The sequence below is a fragment of the Bos taurus genome, chromosome 26 (assembly GCF_002263795.3).
Source record: "Bos taurus isolate L1 Dominette 01449 registration number 42190680 breed Hereford chromosome 26, ARS-UCD2.0, whole genome shotgun sequence".
NCBI lineage: Eukaryota > Metazoa > Chordata > Mammalia > Artiodactyla > Bovidae > Bos > Bos taurus.
In genome coordinates this window covers 35,176,884-35,204,185 of record NC_037353.1, presented here as the reverse complement: position 1 = coordinate 35,204,185, position 27,302 = coordinate 35,176,884, and the positions used below count along the sequence as shown (strand labels likewise).

Here is a 27,302-nt window from a genome sequence, read left to right as displayed (position 1 = left end):
CATCTGCAGTGATTTTGGAGTCCCAAAATATAAAGTCTGTCACTGTTTCCATTGTTTCCCCATCTATTTGCCATGAAGTGATGGGACTGGATGCCATGATCTGAGTTTTCTGAATGTTGAGTTTTAAGCCAAATTTTTTACTCTCCTCTTTCATGTTCGTCAAGAGGCTCTTTAGTTCTTCACTTTCTGCCATAAGTGTGGTGTCATCTGTGTATCTGAGGTTATTGATATTTCTCCCAGAAATCTTGATTCCAGCTCATGGTTCATCCAACCCGGCATTTCACGTGATGTACTCTGCATATAAGCTAAATAAGCAGGGTGACAATATACAGCCTTGACGTACACCTTTCTAGATTTGGAACCAGTCTGTTGTTCCCTGTTCAGTTCTAACTGTTGCTTCTTGACTGGCATACAGATTTCTCAGGAGGCAGGCAAGGTGGTCTGGTATTCCCATCTTTTTAAGAATTTTCCACAGTTTGTTGTGATCCACACAGTAGCTTGCCCAGGCGCATGCCCATTTCCTTGAGTGTTCTAGTGCTACTGTAACTCCCTAGGTATCAAATGATGGGGCAAATAGGAGAAGCTTCAGCCCTTCAGGGAAGTTTTGGTTTATAATTATCATCCCTTGATATATCCTTGATGTATTTTAAGGAACCACATTAGCTAGGGACTTCTAATCTAGTCTAACACCCTATTCAGTCAACAAAAATTGGTGATTAAACACAGATTTACAAGATGGAAATAAAAATACCTCAAAGCACAAAGAAAAACAGATCTTTTTAAGGCTGGAGTGTCACTGAATCAAATAGGCTGGCCTGTGGTCAGATTTACTTTTAAAGGCACGCAGGATCAGGTGTGTTGAGGAGGAAAATGTTAATAATAACACTGGAGAGTGAATTTGTCACTCCTGGTTTAGACGTAGTGATGGGATGCTGAGCTTAGAGTACACATGTCCTATTTTCTCCGTAGTTTAGTATAATTTGGATGTTACACAAAACAGTATGATTGTTTATCACCCGCTTCCTTTGAAAACGATTCTAAAACTGGAGTCATAGTTTTGTACAGGCTTATTTGAGACAAATGCTGGGTTGACAGGCAAAGGTTCCTTCTAAATATAAAAGTAAGTGAAATTTCCAGGTTCTATTCTGAAATCTGCAAGCCTCGGTTGGTATTTTAGTGCAGAAGGTGTAGAAATGCAAATGCACACCAAGTTCCCTAGGGCCGACCAGCCAGTGAGTACAAATGAGGGCATATCCTTGTGAGTATCCACATTTTGCTGGCTCAGTGGCCTTCAACTAAAAAACTGGAAGACCTCAGCATTTTCCTCCCTGAAAGTCTCTTCCCCACCTTTTCTGGCAGAGCCCAGGAGGGATGTCATATGTGCTGCAAATGAGCTTACCATGTCCAGTGTAAGCTCCTTATTACTGGCCAGTGCACACATTTACTGTTTAACCACCATTCACAGAGTGCTACTGCCAGGCCTGGTGTCCAGTGTTCAACATACATATCCTCATTTATGAATGAATGAATTCTCCCAGCCACCTGACAGGACAGGCATTAACACCAGTTTTACAGACAAAGAAACAGAGGCCTGAGATTAAAAGACAGGGATCTTAAATGGCATTTTTCAGACTCTCCTATTAATTAAATCAACAAATTGCTGCTCAAAGGTAATTCACCTTTGAGTGTGGTGCCTGCTCATGCCCTGTTCCTGGTCCCAGTGAGATAAAAACAGAATTGAGAGTACATTTTAGAAACTTTTATAGCCATGACAGCAAACTCCTGCTCACTAGTTTGTATTCTGTATGCTTTTGCTTTCATTGTTTCGATAATGCGTTTTTATTGCCTTTTACAATATTTTTTTGCAAACCAACCAAGGTGCTGTTCAAGTGCTAGGCTGCAGCCGTGAACAGTGCACCCAAGGCTCCCTGTTCTCAGGCTTGTAATCCGTTGGGGGAGGTGGAGATAGACAATAAACAAAACAAGAAACAAACAAGATTATTTCAAATGGGCTCTGATGGCAGTAAACCAGGGTTGTGTGAAATCAGAATGACTGGAGTGTGGGTGGGCATCTTGGGGGGTGCCCGGGAAGCCGTTTAGAGAAGTATTTGAGCTGAGATCAGAGTGGAAGGGAGCCAGCCACCTGCAGATCTGGAGAACAAGTGTTACTGGCACAAGGAACAGCAAATGTAAAATCCTGAAGCCAAAAGGAGCTTCGTATGTTTCAGGGACAGAAAGAAAGTCTGTGTGGCTGACATATAGTTACCAGTGGGAATGATATCAGAGAGGAAGCTGCAGGGGAGACCAAGCCCTGGCCAGGTAGAGTCTCGTGCGCTGTATTAACAGTTTAGTTTTGTTTTTGTTTTTAATTACTTTATTTTAATTGGAGGCTAATTACAATATTGTGGTGGTTTTTGCCACCACAATATTGTGATTCATGCCACATTGACATGAATCAGCCACAGGTGTACATACGTCTCCCATCCTGAACCCCCTCCCAACTCTCTCCCCACCCCATCCCTCTGGGTTGTCCCAGGGCACCGGATTTAGTGCCCTGTTTCGTGCATCAAACTTGCACTGGTCATCTATTTCACATATGGTAATATACATGTTTCAGCTCTATTCTCTCAAATCATCCTAGTTTCACTCTGACAGTTACTAACACCCACTGGAGGATTTTAAGCCAGGGCATGATGGGATCATTTTAAAACTTCCCTTCTGCTGCTTTATAGATGATCAGTTACAAGTCGGCAGGAGAGACATCAGAAAGAGAAACTGGGATGCCTCTTCACAGACGTAGGGGGAAAGGATGGTGGCTGGAGGAGGGTGGAGTAGTGAAGGGATTACGAGTGGGCAGACTCACAGACTATTTTAGAGGAGGGATTGACAGGAATTACTGATGGGAGTCAGTCAGTGAGGGAGTCAGTCAGTGAGGGAAGGAGAGTACCTTGGAGGGGAATGAGGGCTGTGGTTCTGTTTAGGGAGATGGTGGGGGGGATGGAGGGAACAGGTGTTGGAGTGGGAATAACATCATGGGTTCTGTTAGCACATGTTAATTTGAGATGCCTCTGAAATGTTCACGAGGGACAGACAAGCAGGCAGCTGGACATCTGAGTCTATTCCAGGGGAGAGTCAAGGTAAGTGCTTTCCACTGGGGATTTGTCAGTGTAAAGCACAGGGACATCACCTAGGAAGAGATGTAGATAATGAAGCAATGCTGCTCAAAGGTGGTCCACCTTTGAGTGTGGTGCCTGCCCATGCCCTGTTACTGGTCCCAGTGAGACAAAAACGGAATAGTAAGTTTCAGGAACTTTTAGTTACAGCAAATGCCTGATTAGTAGCTTTTACTCTGTATGCCTCTGATTCCGTTGTTTTGGTAATATGTTGTTATTGCATTTTACAACAATATCATTCTGCAGGGGATTGCAAATTAACACAAAATCACCTGACCCTTTTCCCCAGACAATTGAGGAACACTGATCTGAGGTTTAGAGGTTAAACAGGGGAGGAAGAGATGGAAACAGAGCCTGAGAATAAATGGCCAGTGAGGTAGAAGGGACACTTTGATTTTCCTTTGGTTGGAACCTCATCTGACTCCAAGGCACAGGGCCTTCACCGTGATGATTACTGCCTTCTTCCCTCGGCAGTGACTATCACAAGGCCCATGATATAACATCAACAGAGCTGTGATCCTAGACAAAGCTTCAGTCTCCCAAGAGGTCAACCTAGGTTGCCAGGAGGGGCATGAGAAGGGTCTTTGCCTCAAGTGCTCATCTCACTTTGTCACTTGGGACCCCAGAGAAACTCTATTTATACATTAGGGTTCTAAAAAATAGTTTATAACATCCCTACAGAAAGCAGTCTTTTCTTCTTGGGCATTAGCCCCTCTTTTTATAGACGTCAGACCCTGCCTATGTGGCAGAGCTAAGAAACAGGGCCATTCTGTATCCCATCTCCCAGGATTCATCCTCTTTCCTGCATATCAGCCCCCACAAGTAAGGGTCCATGATGGGGGAACAGAAGGCAGAAACAGCTGCAGTCTTGCTCAGCCAGCCCTGGTCTTTTTTTTCCCCATTTCATTTATTCATTTATTTTTGGCTATGGGTCTTTGTCACTGCATGGGCTTTCTCTAGTTGCGGCAAGGGGGGTTGCTCCTGGTGGCAATGCTCAGGCTGCTCATTGCGGTGGCTTCTCTTGTTACAGAGCGCAAGCTCAGTAACTGTGACACAGGGGCTTGTGTGACACAAGTTGCCCCACAGCACGTGGGACCTTCCCAGATCAGGGAGTGAACTCATGTCTCCTGCATTGGAAGGTGGACTCTTTACGATTTAGGCCCCAGGGAAGCCCCCAGTCCTGATCTTTAACACAAGCTTTCAGTTTCAGTTCAGTTCAGTCGCTCAGTCGTGTCGACTCTTTGTGACCCCAAGATGAAACACAAGCTCTAGGATTTCTCTTTTTCAAGTATATTACTGTGCCGTGCTCAGTTGCTCAGTCGTGTCCGACTCTTTGTGGCCCTATGGACTGTGGCCCGCCAGGCTCCTCTCTCCATGGAATTTTCCAGGCAAGAATCCTGGAGTGGGTTACCATTTCCCTCTCCGGGGGATCTTCCTGACCCTGGGATCGAACTCGAGTCTCTTGTCTCTCCTGCCAATGATTGGCAGCTGGATTATTTATCACTAGCGCCACCTGGGAAGCCCTGATGAACAGTTACTTCCCTAGAATATCTTTGAAAAGTACTCATTCGATTTTTAGAGATTTAAAATTTTCTCATGCTTTGGAAAAAAAAAAAGTGTCGAGAGAAAGCAAAGAACTAAAGAACTAAAAATTTATTATCTTACCATTTGTACTGATTTAAAACTGAGTTTAAAAATTATTATTTCACAGAAAGATCTGAGATGGTTATATCTAATTTATTCAAGAAATCGGCAGTGTATCTGAATTTGGTAATTTGAACTTCAAAAAGTACAAGTGGTTCTACTACTGACCTTTATTTTTTTTGCATTCTAAAATATATGACACCTTTAATAACTAATTGAGTCGCTTGCTCTGAGGATGTTTCTACCCAGACAATCAGGACACTTGGTATAACCCTAATGCTACCTAGGTTTCATTGTGCCCTAGTCAACATCAATAGAAAAGAAATTTTAAATTCTAGAAGCTGTTCTAAATCTTCATTTTTCGGCAAAATTACCTTGAAGTTGCTTTTCCTAGTTGCTTTAATTCTGATTTATCCACATTAGTGCTACTGCTTGTATCCTCACATATAATAATAGCAATAATAATAATTTAAGTACATTACTTTTTAGTAGTAGTAGTGGTAATGCTAATACTTATAAAAACTCGATCCAACCAGTCCGTCTTCAAGGAGATCAGTCCTGGGTGTTCACTGGAAGGACTGATGTTGAAGCTGAAACTCCAATACTTTGGCCACCTGATGCAAAGAGCTGACTCATTTGAGAAGACCCTGATGCTGGGAAAGATTGAAGGCAGGAGGAGAAGGGGACGACAGAGGATGAGATGGTTGGATGGCTTCACTGACTCAATGGACATGGGTTTGGGTGCACTCCAGGAGTTGGTGATGGACAGGGAGGACTGGCGTGCTGCGGTTCATGGGGTCTCAAAGAGTCGGACACAACTGAGAGACTGAAATGAACTGAAGGTTTGTTGAGGTACTGTGTGCAAAGCAATGTTCTAAGGTGTTTATACAAATCAGTGCATTCATTATCTTTGAGGTATATCTTAATCTGTTTAAGCTGCTATAACAACACAGTACAGTCTGAGTAAGGCTGAGTAAGCCACCCCGGTGGCTCGGTGGTAAAGAATCTGATTGCCAAAACCAATACAATATTGTAAAGTAATTAGCCTCCAATTAAAATAAATAAATTTATATTAAAAAAAAAAAGAATCCGGTTGCCAATGCAGGAGACAGAGGTTCGATCCCTGGCTTGGGAGTATCCACTGGAGAAGGAAATGGCAACCCACTCCAGTATTCTTGTCTGGGAAATCCCATGGACAGAGGAGCCTGGCTTACTACAGTCCATGGGGTCTCAAAGAGTCAGACGCAACTGAGAGACTAAACAACAACAGTCTGAGTGGCACTTTGCAATTAACTGATTTTATAATATTTAAAATAAACACAGCCATACATTTGTCAAGGGCTTTCAAAGCACTGTTAGTAAAGCCTTTTAAAAAATAGTGCCAAATATAAAAATTAAGTACTGTTTTATTTTGTCTTAGACGTTTCTATTTCCTGAGGTGAGAATCAGTTTGAGATAGGCTAGCTTACTACCAAAGTTAGAGAGATCTGTGAGACTTAAGTGTAGAAGTGGACTTCCCTGGTGGCTCAGTGGTAAAAAAAAAAATCCACCTGCCATTGCAGGAGACGCGGATTTGATCCCTGATCTGGGAAGATCCCTCATGCCTTGGAGCACAACTAAGCCCACATGTCACAACTAATGAGCCTGTGCTCTAGAGCCCGGGAGCCACAGCTACAGATCCCACGTGCCACAGCTACTGAGACCCTCGCACGCCAGAGCCCATGCTCCTCAACCAGAGAAGCTGCCTTAATGAGAAGCCCGGTCACCACAACTAGAGAAGAAGGCCACACAGCCACAAAGACCCAGCACAGCCTAAAATAAAGAAGTAAAATTATTTTAAAAAAAAGAAACAAAAAAGGGTAGAAGCAATGCACTTTGTCCTACCAGTAACCCTAAACATTCTTGTTAAATATAGAAAGTCCACGAGGTTGTTTCACGTGTTTGACAAAAAGGTAATTTTTCTTTTGTTAGAGTTTTGCATAAACAACTTTCTGTGGCTATAAAACTTCTCCAGGATTCTCTTCATGACCTCATAATATTCCAGTGAATGAATCTGAAGACATGAGGGCATATGGTTTCCTGAAAGGCTGTATCATTTTAAACTTCTACTAACGGTTTGTAATATTGTCCTCACAGTTTCTGGATTTTAATTTCAAATAATCTCTATCAGTTATTTGTGGGGAAGAAAAAGAATCTTATTCAAACTTACATGCTTTTGATTAGGAATGATTCTGACCTTTTCCCATATGCTGCTTTTTGAGAATTGCCTGATTTTTTATGGTGGGAGGTTGAGGGGTGTGGATAGGAGAATGTCCCTCCACTTTTTTCCCTAAAGAACCATTTAGCCATTTAACCATTTTCCTGATATATGTGATACATATACCTTCCCAGTTATTGGCAGGTCTTTTGATTTTAAATCTAGTACACTTTCACTGTTTTAATGGATTGTTGCTAAGAATACGGCTATCAAAGCTATTGTCTAATAGAATTCTTTACGATGACTTGCAAGCTGTGAATCACTGTTAACAAGTGGTTTCCAGGGTGCTAAGACCACATTGCCATTGATTTTCAGTCTATACTTCACCTCAGAAAAGCAGAAGTTTTTATTTCAAAGATTTGTTTTCATATCAGCTCTAAGTGACTACTTCCAATTGGTACGGTATTTATTTGCCTGTACTTTTAAATTTGAGGCTTCAGATACTCCTTTGAAGTGAAGTGAAAGTCGCTCAGTTGTGTCTGACTCTTTGCAACCCCATGGACTATACAGTCCATGGAATTCTCCATTCCAGAATACTGGAGTGGGTAGCCTTTCCCTTCTCCAGAGAATCTCCCCAACCCAGGGATCGAACTGGGGTCTCCCACATTGCAGGGAGATTCTTTACCAACTGAGCTATCAGGGAAGCCCCCAGCTATTCCTTTCCATACTCTCAAATTTCCATTTTAACACTCACCCCTCGGAGCATATATAGTAGTTCGGATTTAATGATGCCCAGATTTCCTCCTCGGTAGAATAAGAAAGACTTCTAAGGGACGTAGTGGAAGTTCCTTAGGACTACTTCTTTTCATACAGCCCCAAGCAAAGAGGCAACAAATTTCCCTAACAGAACGTAGGCAAGGGGTAAAACTTCTGCTAAAGATCTATGACTGTCTGTGTTAGTATTCCTGTTTTTCTGATATGCAGTACATGTATGTACTACAGGTATGAAAAACAACACATCTATTCTAAAAAGGAGTTCTTACTAATAACTAACAAAACAGGTATCAATAAAATTTTGAGGTACCCATACTAACGTGTGCCAGACTTAGTGAAGAACTGTGGAAATGTGTATTCAACCATCTACTACATTGTGGGAGAGTCTCCACTGATTGCCTAGAAACACAAATTGTTTTGGTAACCATTCTTTCTTTGTGTCCTATAATTGGATATTGTATATTCAGTTTAAGACTTAAAAAAAATTGATCTTGATATGTTTGTTGTTATTTCAGAAATGATTCTCCATATCCAAGCTGAAAATAGGGAGTTCATCCAGTGGATTGAAGATCAGTGCCTTTATGCCCTCTTTTTACTTGATAATTTGCTAGTAGAAATGTGCACTAACCAGACAGGATCTTGGTTGAGCTTCCTTTACCTCCATTAGCTGTATTTAGTTGTTTTGCTAGTGTTGAAGCAAGGACCTGACATTGCCTGAATGCCAGCTGACTTGGCATTTGACCATCTGAAGTGGGAAATTGCCAATCCAGTGCATTCATGGCAGCCAAAATGTCTTTACTGTGCCTATTTGTTAAGCAGATTATTTTCCCCTCGACCTTGATTTAAAGAATCAAGAAAGCATGGTAAAAGCAATGCATCTATAATGTAAAAAGAAAAAAAAATCAACCAGTACTGAATGGAATTATATTATATGCATATATATAATATTGGAAAAGACTCTGATGCTGGGAGGGATTGGGGGCAGGAGGAGAAGGAGACGACATTGGATGAGATGGCTGGATGGCATCACCGACTGGATGGACATGGGTTTGAGTGAACTCCGGGAGTTGGTGATGGACAGGGAGGCCTGGTGTGCTGAGATTCATGGGGTCGCAAAGAGTCATACACGACTGAGTGAATTGAACTGAACTGAACTGATATAATGTATGTAAAAACTATATTGCTCTTTCTCCATCCATTACTGTTAGACTGCTCACTATGAAAGACAAAAGATTTAGTATCCTTACTATATCTCTGCCTAGTCGTTTGTCCTACCCAATGTTCTATTATTTTTATTATAAGTCTTTTAATTTTAAACATTTACTTTTACCCCAGCTTCTTGTTCTGTCACCTCTGGACTCTATGGACTCACTAAGATGTAAGCTGAGAAACTAAGGTCCCTAATTACCTTCAACCTCACCTTCACTCCAGTCCCTGAGCTCCATCGGTTCCACACTGTTTCTTTATTATCACATTATTATTATTATCACATTATGATGTTATTATAAACTTGCCCTGCTTTGTCTGTTGACTTATTCTAAATATTAGAAACTAGAAAAAGAAGTGCAGTGCCATAGAACCACACCTGTACTTCTTTAAGGAGAATGTTCAAAGCATTAAGGTCAAATGGATTCTCTTTTCTTACATTCCACAAGTACTCACAATCACAGCACCTTAAATTTATTTTTCCAGATAATGACTTTATTGTAGCTTCTCTGCCCATTCTGAAGAACAGGCACCTATAGGAGCCTTTCTCTTTTGTGATTAGAGAAGAGACAGTAATATTTTCCCCATGTTACAAAGATCTTTAGCTTCTTAATCATATTATCATTTGAAGAGGATTATTCCTCTTGTTTGTCTTAAACAGAGTATGTTCTTGCTCATCCTGACCACTCCATAAAAAATAAAAAACCTACCATCCTTTCCTTTGTCATCCAGAAATCCTCATTCTCCCAGCTGTGCTTCAGTTTCTGTCCCTTATAGATCCAGCTCAGAGTTTATGCTTGAAATTGTCATTTTTTTTCCCTTTTCAGTTTTGAGGTAAAACACAGCTAGTAAAGGGTAATTGGACTAAAGAAGACCCATATCTATTCATGTAAAGTCATCAAAAGCTGTTGGCTATTTCCTCTGCCATTTCCCTCCTTAAGCCAAGAGAATAAAAGGATTTTGTAATTATTCTGTCTTTAATTTAATGACTGGAGGGGATAAACTGCTGCATTAGCTTTTGCCCACATTTGTGCATTTTTCCAAGGACATATTATTTGGCTTTGAACAAATGACTGTTTCCCTAGCTGTTTCAAATTTCTTCCATCTCCAATTTGGAAAGCATAATGGTTGCATTTTTATCTTATTGGGATATAATTCACATACCGTAAAATTTACCTTTTTAAAGTGAACATTTTAGTTGTTTTTAGTAAAATCAAAAGATTGTGCAACTTAATTTTTTTAGTAAACTATTTTACTATCTACAAAAGTGGATAAAATGGTAGTATGAAAACCCATGTATCTGTTACCCAGAATGAATGGCTATAATGGCACCTTTTAAAAAATGTATTTTTTATTTTTATTTTTAATTTTTAAAATTGAAGTATAGTTATTTACAATGTTGTATAAATATACATACATATAATTTCCTTTTCAGATTCTCTTCCATTATAGATTATTACGAGTTACTGAATATAGTTCCCTATACTATACAGTAAGTCCTTGTTGGCTATCTATTTTATATATGTATAGAAGGCAATGGCACCCCACTCCAGTACTCCTGCCTGGAAAATCCCATGGATGGAGGAGCCTGGAAGGCTGCAGTCCACGGGGTCGCTGAGGGTCCGACACGACTGAGCGACTTCACTTTCACTTTTCACTTTGATGCATTGGAGAAGGAAATGGCAACCCACTCCGGTGTTCTTGCCTGGAGAATCCCAGGGACGGGAGAGCCTGGTGGGCTGCTGTCTATGGGGTCGCACAGAGTCGGACACGACTGAAGTGACTTAGCAGCAGCAGCAGCTGTAGTCTGTATCTCTTAATCCCAAACTCCTTCCTTATCCCTCTTCCCCCTTTACCCTTTAGTAACCGTAAGTTTGTTCTGTATGTTTGTGAGCTTGTTTCTATTTTGTAAATACGTTCATTTGTGTCATTTTTTGGTTTTTAGATTTCATATATAAGTGATATGATGTTTGTTCCTCAGTCTGACTTACTTCACTTAGATAATCTTTAGGTCCATCCACATGGCTAACAAATGGTATAATTTTATTCTTGTTCATGACCAAGTAATATTCCATTGTATATATCCACCACATCTTCTTTATATAATGGTACTTTTTTTTGCTAGAATGCTCCTGAGGCTGAACTAATGTTGAAGAAATGTTAGATATGTGAAGTATACTAACTTTATAAATGCAAAGTATTTTATTGCATGGATATGCAAGTGTGAAATCATTCCACCTTTAGCCACTGTCTCTGAAGACCATAATCATTCAGACCTATCTGAATGTTCTCTGTGCTGTGTTGCAGCAAGTTTAGAGGTTTCTTTATTGGGTGGCTTTGAACTTTATTTTAGTGTTTGAAGTGTGTGATAAAAATTCTTAAAAAAAAAAACAACTTTTTAGTGATATTTGTACCTGTTGATAAAACAAGGTTAGAATCTTCCTTCAATTTGGATAAGCATGAAGCAAGAGATGAACAGGCCTAGGATTCCTGATAGGGGGATTTAGAATTATAACTGCCATTGTGTTGAAACCAGGGAGTCAGGAAGCACTAAGAATGATGCAAGTTTCAAAGATCAAGGCAGAACAGTGCCTGGAATTCAACAGATCAGAAGATTTGAAAAAGAGGTTTTTCCAAATTGAGCAGGTACTATCTATTTTGTGCCTGTTTTCTCTCTGGCTGATGCTAGCTGCCGCAGTCCCACAGACGTGGAACGTGCCACATGCCACATTGGAGCATGCCAATACACCTTCATTTTTCGGTGTTTTCACTGAAGTTTCACCAACATTATAGTCTGAAACTATTTCAGATAAATATACTTTAAGCATCACATTGAAATCATTGTGTTACATTGGCTTTTTAAACACCCAAAGTGGTAAAGTAATATTTCTAGCCGCATGTCTGTCACTAGGTTTCAGAGCATTGTATGATTTTATAGTCAACCCTGTCGTGTGTGCTGCTCATCTCAATGTGCTTCATGGATTCATGTTTAGGTACCTGTCACTGGGTACACTATAGATATTTTCCCAGCACGAATGTCCCCGTTATTATTTAAAAATGGTTAAGGAGTATATGTAATTGTCAATTTTTTATGGAAGCATAATTGATTATGGAAGCATAATATTATATTGGTTACCGATGTATAGCAGAGTGATTCAATATTTTTATACATTACTAAATGATGACCACAAGTCTAGTTACCATCTGTCACCATACAAAGTTATTACAATAAATAATTGTCAGTTTTTTTACTTTTTAACCAGGGACTGAAATGTACCTTAGGGTGGTTGTTTTTTAATACACAAATCAGTCAGCCAACATGCTCATCTAATTGTCTGTTTTGTTTGGCTTAATAATCAAACCCCAAATGGCAGTGAGAATTAAGTCACTGTGGCTCACTTATTACATTCTTATTGATGAGGCTGTTGCTTAATACCAACAGTATCTGTACTTTACCTCCTATCTCAGCATCAGGCTCCTCCTCACAGAAGACAGATGGCATAATAGTGGATTTCAAAACCAGTGCCTCCTGGTTCCTGGGGGGGCAGTTGAGGATTATGGAAATGGTTCTAGAAAAACACCACCACCTGTCACAATCTCTTTTGCAGAAACTCTAGTTCTCTCTGTAGGTACATAATCTAAAACAATTCCTTTGCGAGCAAGCTTCAATGCCTCACTGCTCCACACATGGCATGGCAGGGAGATCTACTGGCTTTCCATTGGCAAAGGAAGTGCTGTTAGATATTTTGAGAGAATTATAGAGATTTGTGATTACTCATTCACATTCCTACACCTAGTCCCCATATGGACAGAGACACACACGCTATGTTGTAATATTTGTCTATTGGATTCTTTGTAATAGACACTTTGCAAATACAACTTTGCAAATACAACTTTGCAAATACAACTTGGACTTGACCACAACAGCAGTTTTACGAAAACATTTTTTCCATCATAAGACTAATCATTTATATTTCTGAATATAATAAAAATATAAATGAAAAAAATAAATGGGATTCCAACTGGATCCAAATCCCTGGAACATACTGAAAGTGGAAATTTGTTTTGTTTTGTTTATCTGCATCCAGAAGAAATTACAGACAGTGCTTTACTGGCTCTACAGATAACAAAATAAATCATCTTCGCTCCCTGGGGAAATCATTGGTGTTTACAGAGACCCTTCAGCATTATTCCAAGTAGGAGCCTGCTTTCCTCTCTTCATACCATTCCTTTTCCCGGAAACATAATAGGAAGTAACTGGAGGCCCTGAGTGAGCTTCCTAAATTTTGAACCTCTCAAAGGCAGAGACTCAAGGATTCATCTTATTTTTGAAAACCTCTGCAGTACCTACAACTGCATTGTATACACGGTGTAGTTGTTATTTAGTCACCAAGTTATGTCCCACTCTTTGCGACCCTGTGGACTGTAGCTTTCCCAGGCAAGAATACTGCACTGGGTTGCCATTCCCCCCCCCCCCCCACCCACCCAGGGGATCTTCTTGACCCATGGATCAAATCCATGTCTCCTGCATTGGCAGGCAGATTCTTTACTGCTGAGCCCTCAGGAAAGTTGTGTGCATGGTAGAGGAAAAAAGATTTCAAAGTTGTACTTGCAAACTTGCTTCCTTTCAGGCAGTCTTGTGAACTGCTTGAAATCCTTTCTCCAACTAGTGTAGGCAGTTCATCTTCACTTAAAAACTATCCCAGGCAAGAACTTTCTTAACCTTTTGAGTGTATTTCATAATCATTAGGTATTTACTGTTTTTACTTGATGAAAGATATACTGAAAGCTTACCTTCAGGAAACTTACCCATCAGTAGTAAAGAGAAGTCTTCACCTTTTGAAAACTCAACAATCCATGTAAAGTAATCTATTGAGGATTTGATGCCATGATAAGTCAAGTCATGGACAGGAAACGACGTTACCCATTATGTGCCCAGTGGTCGGGGAAGACTTCCTCCTGTGGGAAGCTCAGCTGAATCTCAGTGGATTGGATGGATTTTGGAAAACAGAGGTGTGAGGAGGGCCTTTCAGGAAGGATGAGGGGAGCAGAGTGTGAGAGTTGGGGAGACTACAGGGAGTTTTGGGGAGAAACCGAAGACCAGTTTGACTAGAATGGTGATTTGAGAGAGTGACTCGTTATAGATAAGGCTGGGAAGTAGGTTAGGAGCATATTGTGGAGAATAATGAATGTAAGGTTATGTAGTTTGGACTTTGCTACATAAACAGAAAACTATTTGGAAGCTTTTTGAGCAAGAGAATGACACAATCTCAGTGGTAGTTTTGGAAGAGTTGATGGGGAGCCAGGTACAGGAAGAATTAAATTCGTTGGGAGGGAGTTGGGCAAAGATCAGAGGCAAGAAAAAACGGTTAGGGTGACTGAGTCCACCTATTAAAGTCTCAAGGTCCTGAAATAAGGAGTTAGTGATGGAAATACAAAGGAAGAATGAGATGCCAAACATCTTTTACTTGAATATGACAGCAGCAGGGAGTCTGTTTCTGACACAGGTAGTATTGGGCAGAAATAACTGTTTCTTACGGGGGACAAATGAGTCTTTTACCTAATTATAAGGAGACTGAATTTAGATGTTGTAAATCAGTTTTCCCACACATCACTTTTGTTCTTTGGGTACCGAAGAAAATGGGGTGTGACATCTCTAAGTTTTTCCTCAGCAGGGTTCAATTCGCCACATAAATAAATAACTTTAGCCCAGCATGCTACAAGAAGGCTGACTTTTAAATTGTTTAGTTTGGCTGATTAAATTAATTCCAGAGACTAAACATTAGATCTTCAAAGGGCATGTTTTCGCTTGGGATACTTTGTACAGTGGCTGAATTACATATGATCAAGCTACATGAGCTGTGGGTTACAGTATTTTTTTTCTAAAGGGCGATTTTTTGGACCAGGTTGGTGTTGCTAGACCATTCAGTCAAAGAATTCAGAATAGTTACAATTTTCCCTGTTGTCCTTGTTTAGGGCTCTCTTTCCTCTATTCCCCACTCTCATCCCATCACTTGTCTAATTCACACACTTACCTGGCACCCTACCAAATCTTCCTCCAATACCACTGAGATTGTGTCACTCACTTGTTCAAAAACCTCCTCAGTGGTTTTGTTTATGTAGCAAAGTCCAAACTCTATAACCTTACACTTGTGGTCCTCCACGCTATGATCCTAATTTTGTTGTTCAGTCGCTGAGTTGTGTCACACTCTTTTGTGACTCCATGGACTGCAGCACGCCAGGCTTCCCTGTTCTTCACTATCTCCTGGAGTTTGCTCAAACTCATGTCCGTTGAGTTGATGATGCCATCCAACCATCTCATCCTCTGTTGTCCCCTTCTCATCTTGCTCTCAATCTTTCCCAGAATCAGGGTCTTTTTCAATGAGTCGGCTCTTTGCATCAGGTGGCCAAAGTATTGGAGCTTCAGCCTCAGCATCAGTCCTTCTAATGAATATTCAGGATTGATTTCCTTTAGGATTGACTGATTTGATCTCCTCGCTGTCCAAGGGACTCTCAAAAATACTCTCCAGCACCACAGTTTGAAAGCATCAGCTCTTCAGTATTTAGCTTTCTTTATGGTCCTATCTAGTTTTTGGATTCATAATATGGAATCAATGATTCTAGCATATTTTTAATTATTTTATTTATACTAAATGAACACAGTAATATAGACCAAGGAATCTGAACATTAAACTAGGTTATATAATCTGAATTTCAATTTCAGGTCAATGTAAAAAATTCACTTTCATATTTTGAGTTTCAAATTTTTAGTTTTTTGTGTATTTGTTATAGGATTTCTGAGTATGAAAGGAATCAGCTTAGCTATTCTTTTTAATGACTATAAATTTTTAAGAAATTAATTTATTAATACTTAGCTTTCTTTCTAGAATTAATTTATGGCAGTTTATAGTGATATATAAAATATGCCAAGGCAGCATAATTTAAAGTAGGTGAGATAGAAGAAGTCAAATGTGTACATCTTCATGACCTTGGATTAGGGAATGATTTCTTAGATATTCCAATAAGCATAAGCAACCAAAGAAAAATAAATAAAATATACTTCATCAAAAGTAAAATTTTCTGTGTTTCAAAGGACTTTATCAAAAAAGTGACAATACCACCAATAAAATGGGAGAAGATATATGCAAATCATATATCTGATAAGGATTTATTAGTCAGAATAAAGAACTCTTACAACTAAACAAAAATATACAACCTAATTTAAAAATGAACAAAAGGTTTGAATATCTTTCTCCAAAGAAGATATATAAATGGACAATAAGTGCATGAAAATGTGCTCAAAATCATTAGTCATTAGGGAAATTAAAATCAAAATTACCAGACACCACTTCACATCCCCTAGGATGGTTATTATAAAAAAAGGTAAGAAGTGTTGGTGACGATGTAGAAACATTGGAACTCTAATACATTGCTAGTAAGAACGTAAAATGGTACAGTTATTTTGGAGAACAGTTTGGCAGTTTATCAAAAAGTTCAATATAGAATTACCATATGACCTAGAATTTTACTTTGAACTATAGAACCAAGAGGATTGAAAACAGATGTCAATGCAAAATCCTGCACATGAATGCTTCAATTCAGTTCACTCACTCAGTCGTGTCTGACTCTTTGTGACCCCATGAATCACAGCACGCCAGGCCTCCCTGTTCATCACCAACTCCCAGAGTTCACTCAGACTCACATCCATCGAGTCAGTGATGCCATCCAGCCATCTCATCCTCTGTCATCCCCTTCTCCTCCTGCCCCCAATCCCTCCCAGCATCAGAGTCTTTTCCAATGAGTCAACTCTTCACATGAGGTGGCCAAAGTACTGGAGTTTCAGCTTTAGCATCATTCCCTCCAAGGAAATCCCAGGGCTGATCTCCTTCAGAATGGACTGGTTGGATCTCCTTGCAGTCCAAGGGACTCTCAAGAGTCTTCTCCAACACCGCAGTTCAAAAGCATCAATTCTTCAGCGCTCAGCTTTCTTCACAGTCCAAATCTCACATCCATACAATGCTTATGGCAGCATTCATAGTCAAAAATACAAGCAACTCAAATGTGCATCAGCTGGTGCACTGATAAATAAAATGTAGTATATCCATACAATGGGATATTTTTCAGCATTAAAAATAATGAAGCACTGATATATACTACATGGATGAACCTTGAAAAGTCAAAGAACCCAGACGTGGAAAGTCACGTTTTGTATAATTCCGTATGTATGAAGTAACCTGGATAGGTAAATTCATGGAAACAGAAATAGACTAATGGTTTCCAGGGACTGGAGGTGGTGGGCAAGAGGAGATAGGGAGTGACTGCTAGTGTATACAGAATTTCTTTTTGGGTAATGAATATGTTCTGGAGTTAGATAGTGGTGGTGGTTGTACAAATTTTTGAATATACTAAAAACTAATGAAGTGTATACTTTAAAAAATTGATTAATTAATTAAATTTGGGCTGCACTGGGTCTTCATTACCGTGCTGGGTTTTCTCTAGTTGAGACCAATGGTGGCTACTCCCCTGTTGTTTGCAGGCTTGGTTGTCCCATGGCATGTGGAATCTTCCCAGGCAAGAGATTGAACCTGTGTCCCTTACACTGGCAGGCAGATTCTTTACCACCGGACCACCAGGAAAGTCCACGTGTATACTTTACGAGAGTGAATTCGGTATTTATATTTCCAAAGCAAAGTGGGTGAGAAAACTGAAACAAGCATATAGATATAAAGTGGATCTAGGAATAAAACTCGTATTATCCTATAAAGATCCATATACTTGCTATTGATGGGCTATGAATGCTAACTCCAATGAACTTAAGTTCAGTTTACATAATTCGTAATGTTATTAGTCCAATGGCTCAGGATTTTATCATGGTAACTGACCTTAGCCTACTCAGCCGTTTCAGTCTAGGTGGAATTTTGTCCTTCAGTTAAGGAAACAGCACTCCAGCTATTGATATTTCACATTTTCCTACATTCTTCATATACACATTATTTGGGAAAAGAAACATAACCCAGCCATATGAACAGTAAAACAGTTTTTGAATGAAGAATGAAAGGCCATTGAATGAGGCTGATATATTTGTAGGAATGTTTATTGATACAATAATACCTCTGTTCTCAAAGTGTTTATATTCTAGTGAAGTGGCTAGAAGAACGAGGAAACTGTTATTTTTAATTTGGTTTACAGTTTTGCCCAATAATTGTACTGACCATGCCAAATAACATGGCTTTTTACTGGTAGAAAGTAGACCATAAGACAAAAGGATGAGGAAAGAGTTTGGAATAGAAACATCTGTGGCACCAAAATGTTGACTTTTCTCTATTTCTCATAACACTGTAGTGCAGTATCATTTTCTCAGGCCTAGGTTTAAGAAACACCCTGGGTTGAGGTCCAGACTCCATTCCTTAGCTGTGCTACAAAGTTTCCTGTGCTCTATGTCCTGAGAGCAGCTATGGACATTCAGAGTCAGACCACTTAAAAGCAGTCACAGTTTCTGTTACAATTTGGCAATCAGACTCTAAAAACTACTTTAAGACTGTTTTTTTTTGTTTTTTTCTTCAGGTGTTTTCATACCATAGATCATACCATAGATAATTCAGTTCAGTTCAGTTGCTCAGTCGTGTCCAACTCTTGGCGACCCCATGAACTGCAGCACACCAGGCCTCCCTGTCCATCACCAACTCCCAGAGTTCACCCATACCCATGTCTATTGAGTCGGTGATGCCATCCAACCATCTCATCCTCTGTTGTCCCCTTCTCCTCCTGCCCTCAATCTTTCCCAGCATCAGGGTCTTTTCAAATGAGTCAGCTCTTTGCATCAGGTGGCCAAAGTATTGGAGTTTCTTTCAGCTTCAACATCAGTACTTCCAATGAACACCCAGGACTGGTATCCTTTAGGATGGACTGCTTGGATCTCCTTGCAATCCAAGGGACTCTCAAGAGTCTTCTCTAACACCACAGTTCAGAAGCATCAGTTCTTTTGTGCTCAGCTTTATAGTCCAACTCTCACATCCATACATGACCATGGAAAAACCATAGCCTTGACTAGACGGACCTTTGTTGACAAAATAATGTCTCTGCTTTTCAATATGCTGTCTAGTTTGGTCATAACTTTCCTTCCAAGGAGTAAGTGTCTTTTAATTTCATGGCTGCAATAACCATCTTCAGTGATTTTGGAGCCCAGAAAAATAAAGTCAGCCACTGTTTCCACTGTTTCCCCATCTATTTGCCATGAAGTGATGGGACTGAATGCCATGATCTTAGTTTTCTGAATGTTGAGCTTTAAGCCAACTTTTTCACTCTCCTCTTTCAGTTTCATCAAGGGGCTCTTTAGTTCCTCTTCACTTTAATAGTGAAGCCATAATAATTAGCTCTGGGCATATTAGACCAGAAACCCTTCCTGTTTTGAAAAAGGTCCTCATTTCCCTGGGGCCTTGATACTGTCCCAGAGTTTGATGGAATGATCAGCTTTGAGACCAGGGTGGTGGCGCCATGTTGAATGGAATGTCCCAGTGTGTTGGAGCTCAGGGTATACCTATAAATTGAAACCTCTGGAGGCAGACAGTGAGTACCCTGGGAAGAACACTGACTTTGGAGTCATCCTGGTTTCGTACTCTGCCACTTTTTAGCTGCAAGAACTTGGTCAAATACTTTTCCTAAACCTCATTTTACTCACTAGCAATATACATAAGAGCAGGGGAATGGAGTGATGATTACCCTATGGACTGTAGCCCACCAGGCTCCTCTGTCCATGGGATTCTCCAGGCAAGAATACTGGAGTAGGTTGCCATGACCCTTCTCCAGGGGATCTTCCTGACCCAGGGATCGAAACTGTGTCTCTTGCATCTCCTGCACTGGCATTGGTAGGCAGGTTCTTTACCACTAGTGCCACTTGGGAAGCCTGGAATGATGATTAAAGAAGCTAAAACATTAAAGGTGCTGACTACAGTGCCTACACAGAGTAAATGACAGTGTTGCAGTACCTAGAACCAGTGCTTGCACGGGCTCAGTAATTGTTGAATGAATGAATGATCAGACTCCTAACTGCAGGTTGGAAACATTACTTTAGGAACACTTTAAAAAGTGAGAAGAATAGAGGAAAACATAATATGGACACAGATATACTTCTACAATTTTGCTATACTTGCTTCAGCTTTTTAAAGAAATAAAATATCATAAATATAGCGGGATGGCGCTATGCAACCCTCTCGAATCTCTTTCCTCTCCTCTCCCCAGAGATAATTGCTATCATGAATTGTTATCACTGCTTTTAGAGTATTCCCACGTATATATGTAAATGAAAAACATACAGCACCACTTTGCTTCTTTCCATCTTTATATAAAGGCATTATGTACTACTTGCTTTTTTTTTTTTTGCTCACCATTATATCTTTGAGATTAATTCATGTTGATACAGGTTCCTGTAGTTCATTCATTTTTCTTCCCCCTGTGTTATAAGGCATTTTGTGATTTATGCATGCCAAGTCGCTTCGTGTCCAACTCGTTGTGACCCCATGGACTGTAGCCCACCAGGCTCCTCTGTTCATGGGCTTCTCCAGGCAAGAATACTGGAGTGGGTTGCCATTACCTTTTCCAGGGGATCTAAGGCAAGTATTTTATGGCTATATCAATTTATCCTTTCCCAGTACTGATGAATATTTAGGTGCCTCCTAGTTTCTTGCTATTATAACAGTTATGCAATAAACATTCTTATGTGTCCTCCTGATGCAGGATGCATAAACAGAAGAGGAGCTGTTGGGGCTTTGGGCTTGTGCATCTTCCATTTTAGTAAAAATTTGCTCTCCAAGGTATATTACCAGCAGTGTAAGAGCACCCCCATTTCTCCACTGATTGGTCAGTGCTTGCCACTGTCAGGTTTGAGGATGAAAATGATAACCCACTTTAGTTTTAATTTGTATTTTTCTGATTACTGAGGAGTATAAACAGCCCCTTTTTATACATTTGTATAAAATCGTTTGTTTTTCCTCAATCGTAAGTTGCCTATCAATATCTTTGTGTGTGCGTGCTAAGTACTTCAGCTGTGTCTGACTCTTTGCCACCCAGTGGACTGTAGCCCACCAGGCTCCTCTGTCCATGGGCTTTTCCAGGCAAGAATACTGGAGTGGGTTGCCATGCCCTCCTCCAGGGGATCTTCCTGACCCAGGGGTCAAACCTTCATCTTCTGTGGTTCCTGCATTGCAGGCGGATTATTTATCGCTGAGCCATTGGGGAGGCCCAGTTTCCAATGGACTATTATGCCTTTTTAAAATTAGTATTACTGATTTATAGGTGTTTATAAATTCTGGATAACTGTTTCCCTATCACAGTTTTACAAATCTCTCTGTTTCCCACAGTTAGTTCACACTCTGTCCTGTCACATTTCCCATAACTTTCCAGTCTTCATTAAACCTCGTGAGAACACCAAACTCCAGTTCAGAGAACAGACAGGTGGTCACCAGAGGCGGGGACTGGGGGGTAGTGGGTACGTAAAGGGGTCAAAAAGTACAAACTTCTAGTTATAAAACAGGTCCTGAGGATGTAATATACAACATGGAGACTCTAGCTAATAACACATTGTATATTTGAAAGCTTCTGAGACTAGTTTTTAAATGTTCTTATTACAAGAAAAAAATTGTGAGTGTGGTGATGGATGTCAACTATACTTGCTGCAGTGATAGTTTCATAGCATATATGAATGTTGATTCATTGTGTTCTACACCGGAAACTAATACATCAATTATATCTCAACTGAAAAACAAACGAGCATAAAAATCCCTCAGATTTAAACAAGAGTAGCACACAGAACCGTAGTCTAGATTCTATGATAAACCATAATGGAAAAGAGTATGAATGTATAGCGAATTCCTGGCGATCCAGTGGTTAGGACTCCATGCTTCGACAACAGGGGACATGAATTCCATCCCTGGTCAGGGAACTAAGATCCCGCATGCCAAAAAAAAGAGAGACTGCATGTGTGTGTGTGTGTGTGTGTGTGTGCGTGCATGTATGTGTGTGTGTGTAACTGAATTGCTTTGCTGTGCAGGAGAAATTAACACAACATTTTAAATCAACTGTACTTCAATAAATTAAAACAAACAAAACCACGTTGAGGTTTGGCCATTTCTTTAGGTCTTCATTTTCTTATGGTGGCTCCCGTGTCACATACACTGACGTTAAGTACATCTGCATGGTTTTCCTTTGTTAATCTGTCTTTTGTTACAGAGACCTACCCAAGAGCCTGAGAGATGGGTAGAGGAAAGATATTTTGCTGTGTATCCTACAATTCTGTATTCTACTTTCTTGATCTTGTATCAAAACACAAATAGAAACTTCTGAATTGTCACCTGAAATTTTATCTTGTTCCTAAGGTGAAACTATTCTTTCTTAGTGGAAACTTTTAAAATATTTGTTAGCTTTCTGTGGTGGGTGACACCACATATTTATCTCAGTATGCTAGCAGATTCTCTTCAGAGAAGATGGCAAGGAGATGAAATGGGCCAATCGATTTGTTTATATCCTGAGGCACATCAGCCTCCCAAGGGGAGGTAAATGTCTTTGATGATGACATTTTTGAGATCCTGGAAAATTTGGAAGGGTAGCTTTATTGCTATTATTTATATGAATTCATGTTTAACATTGTTTCTGCAAGGTAGACAGTGTTGCTATAAGTCACAAAACCCTTTTTGCCCACTGGCAAAATGAAGCAGTTTTATGAAAACTGCAGAAAATAGCTTTCCCACATACTTACAACAGCTGTTTCATTTCATTTTGTAACAGCAACAAATCTCTGTGCCTATCCCTAAAACTTTTTATAGATCACACACTCCTATTCCTTGGAGCTGTAAAAAAATAACAGATTCAATGTAGAAATGCACGAAAAGAAAATGAATTCGATTCTTACAATCCAGGTAGTGCCTGTGGACATTTATAGGCAAGAAAAGTGATAACACGTAGGGCTTCCGTCTATGGGGTCGCACAGAGTCAGACACAAGTGAAGCGACTTAGCAGCAGCAGCAGCAGCAGTAGTAGGGCTTCCATCTGCCCAGTACGTGCCGAGAGCCGAGACTTGTCACTTTTCTGACACCCAACACATCTCCCCCAAGAGAGTACCTTTGTATTCTTCCAGAAGAAGTGCACTCCATTTCTCCTAAAGGGTCATTTTCTACACACCATCTTGCCCTTTAGATTTTTACACTTGACAATCTACATGGAGGTTTTGTCACACCTGAGCATGTAGATATGTGGAGTCCTTATTAATGGCAGTATCCGATTTATCATGTGGGTGGTCTGCATTTTAAAAAATACTGTATTTTTTATTTTTTGGCTGTGCAGGGTCTTTGTTATGGCATGTGGGATCTAGTTCCCTGACCGAGGATCAAGCCTGGGCCCCCCTGCATTGGGAGCATGGAATCTTAGCCACTGGACCACCAGGGAAGTCCTTGGTGTGCATTTTTTTTTAATCCAGTGCCATAGTCTCTATTAATAGGTATTTAGATGTTTCTAGGCTTTTTTTGATTTCTGTTTTGGTTTGGCTTTTTCCATGTTATGCTATAGGAAACATCTTCATACATGTATCTTTGACCCATTTGTTCTGGTGTATTATAGGGTGTTAGTCACTCTGTCATGTCCCACTCTTTGTGACCCCATGGGCTGTAGCCCACCGGGCTCCTCTGTCCATGGGATTCTCCAGGCAAGAATACTGGAGTGGGTTGCCATGCCCTCCTCCAGGGGATCTTCCTGACCCAGGGATTGAACCTGGGTTTCCCCTGGATTTTGAAAATCCCCTGGAGAAAGGAATGGAAACCCACTGGAGTATTCTTGCCTGGAGAATTCCATGGGCAGAGGAGCCTGGTGGGCTACAGTCCATGGGGTGGCAAATAGTGGAACACGACTGAGTGACTAACACTAACTAACCATCAACCATCTGTAGGATAAATCGCTAGTGGGGCAATTTGTGAGTTCACCAGTTATGTGCTTTTCAAGTTCTTCAGTTTTAATACTGGAGATTTTAAAAATATATTCCCAAATGCTAATTTTGGAGTAAAGGCCTGATGCTAGTTGAGGAAGATTTCATCTTTTTTCAAAAAAATAGTATTGAGTTATTTTGTGTGGCTGGGAGTGGAGAGAAAAAAGAGAAACCTGATTTTACTCATGGTGCATCTAAATATGTGGAAACGTGGGGCGTGTTTTTTAACGGAATATGCTTCCTTTGCTCTAAGAGAACACACAGGCTCATTAACTCGCAGACACTGGAGATCTGGTGGCTGATACCCGGTGGGCTGGGTCAGGTGACCGCCCTCGCTGGCACCTTGAGTCTCTGCTTAGGGTTAGACAGTCCAGGTGAGGGCCCGGCTCGAGGACGTCTTCCTGAAGTGTGTCTGCTGTGCTCAGGGGAGAAAGGCAGGGCTTCTTAGAGCTCCTCAATCCCTGTTCTGTTATTAGGGTGGGGATGCTCTTTACCTTGGAAGGCCTTGAAAAGGCCAGTACAAAATAAGTGCCTTTCAGTGTAGCTTCTAGAAAAGGATGGGTAAGAGAAGGGATACGGAAGAGAAAAGTTCAGGCCCAGTGCTAGGGAGTGTCTATTGCCAGGGCAGCTTTGCTTATTTTGTCTTTAGGTGAAAGCAGGAGGGAAACTGGGTTTCTCCAGTTTTAAGAATTCCTGGCTTAAAGACTTCAATGTAAGACAGGACACCATAAAACTCCTAGAAGAGTCCTAGAAGAGAACATAGACAAAACATTCTCTGACATAGATCATAGCAGTACTTTCCTAGGTCAGTCTCCCAAGGCAAAAGAAATAAAAGCAAAAATAAATAAATAGGACCTAATTAAACTTACAAGCTTTTGCCCAGCGAAGGAAACCGTCAACAAAATGAAAAGACAACTCATAGAATGGGAGAGAATATTTGCAAATGATGCAGCTGACAAGGGCTTAACTTCCACAATATACAAAGAGCTTATACAGCTCCATGTCAAAAAAACAAAACAAAAAACACAAAAATAAACAACTGAATCAAAAAATGGACCGAATACTTAAATAGACATTTCTCCAAAGAAAACAAACAGATGGCCAAGAGGCGCATGAAAAGGTGCTCAACATCGCTGATTATTAGAGAAATGTAAATCAAAACTACAGTGAAGTATCACTTCACACCAGTCAGAATGGCCAGCATCAAAAAGTCTACAATTAATAAATGCTGCAGAGGGTGTGGATAAAAGGAAACCCTGCTACACTGTTGATGAGAATGTAAAATGGTGCAGCCATTGTGGAAAACAGTATGGAGATTCCTTAAAAAACTAAAAAGACAGTTATCATATGATCCAGCAATTCCACTATGGGCATATATCTGGAAAAGATAAAAACTCTAATTTAAAAAGATCCATGCACCCGATGTTCATAGCAGCCCTATTTACAACAACATAGACACAGAAGCAACCTAAGTGTCCGTCAAGAGATGAACAGATAAAGAAGATGTGGTATAAATATTCATTGTGCATGTATATATACACATGTATACACATAGGCTTACATACACACCGTGGAATAGTACTCAGCCATAAAGAAGAATAAAATTTTGCTGTTTCCAACAACATGGACCTAGAGATTATCATACTGAGTAAGTCAGACTGAGAACGACAGATATTATATGATATCACTTGTAAGTAGAATCTAAACACGTGATATGAGTAAACTTATTTACAAAACAGAAATAGACTCACAGACATGGAAAACAAATTTGTGGTTACCAAAGGGGAAAGGTGGGGGATAGATTAGGAGCTTGGGATTAACAGACACAGACACACAAAATAATTCCTTGCTTCCATATAGATGATAATGACAGAGACGATAGTTCTATTTGAGGTGCTTTCCCTGTAGGCTTGTACTGTTGTATACATTTTCCCTGGACGCTCACAGTGACTCTGTTTTACAGATGAGGAAACTGAGCCCAAAGAAATCAAGTAACGTACTCAAGTCACACAGCTAGTAAGAACTGGAAGCCACATGGAGTCTCTTGTTAAGGGCTCTCTCCGCTGCACACTAATAAAGAACATGCAACTTAAATACCGTCAGTAGCCTTCCAGTTGTGAAATGAGGGGTCTTCCTTTTAAAAAGTGATTGAAAGTTTGGATAAGAGGTAATCGGAATTGTTAAAAGGTAATCTTTTCAGAAAAAGATAAAAACCTTGGCTCTCCTACAGATATCAAAATGAGCACATGTCGACAGTTTTGTTTTACTCATTAATTAACAAAGGAACCATACAGGTGTTATAACCAGTTCAAAAGAGAATTGAAACCACATACATTTCTAGATCTGGAATTTTGAAACAAATATGTAAATAGAAGCAAACTGATTTTTGCATGCAGTGGGAAGGAAGGCAATTGACCCTCTACCAGACTCTACAGCGATGGCATCTCTCAGTTTAATCTATAAACAAAGAGGTGCAAAGGATTCAAAGACAAAGTGGGCTAAAATCAGATAACCCTTAAGTGTGTGTTGTATATAGACAATGCGTAGTTTTCCAATGAAACACAAATTCGTCTCTATGTGTAGGCTTGTCAGACCAGCTGAAAGGGCAGAGAGGCTGTCTCCATGGTAGGTGGGTGGTAAGGAGGAAGATGGGTAAGAGTCAGCCCAGGATAGATCGATGGTTTTTCTCAAAGTTTTGAAAAGGTCACGATGCACACTGACCTTTCTCTGCAGTCCTTTCGTGCTGGCCTGGCTCAACCCACTAGAATAATTCCATCCAACTTGCCCTCCCAGGTCGCAGTCTGTGCTCTCATTTGTTCCTGTTTCAGTCATTAAAGTTTACCTGCCCCTTATTCCATTTCCCGAGACCCCCATGTCCGGCCAAGCTACACTTTGTTCTCTTAGACAGTCTGAATATTTTTACAGGGGGCTGTATTTATCATTGTGTGTCCCTCCCGGCAGAACTGTCCCCTGTCTAATGGGGCTCTGGTCCTCTTCTGAGCCTGCCTCCCCTGGGTATTCCTGTCCTTTGGATCTGTCACTTTGTCTTCCTCACCCAAATCCGGTCAGACGCTTAGAAAGGACTGAATAGGAAAATCTCATTAGGGTGCATTTTCATAATTACCGCAGCTCTGGGGCTATGACTGGGATAGGTGCTAGGCTACAATAGCTTAGGTAGGAGTTCATGGTCTGCTGGCAAGACAGCCATGTAAATAATCGTTACGGTACAATGTGCTCAGTGCTATGTTGCAAGCTATGATTACAGAAGGAGAGGTTAGCTCAGTTTGAGCTGGATCTGAAGCATGAGCGGGATTTTGCTGGGGGAAAAGGACTGACCTAG

The 27,302-nt window shown here is 40.4% G+C and overlaps 1 protein-coding gene across 3 annotated transcripts in view; it reads left to right on the top strand.

Annotated features, from left to right (window-relative positions):
- The window catches only part of ABLIM1 (actin binding LIM protein 1), a 329,208-nt gene that overhangs the window by 25,725 nt on the left and 276,181 nt on the right, over positions 1–27,302 (top strand). The window lies entirely within an intron of this gene.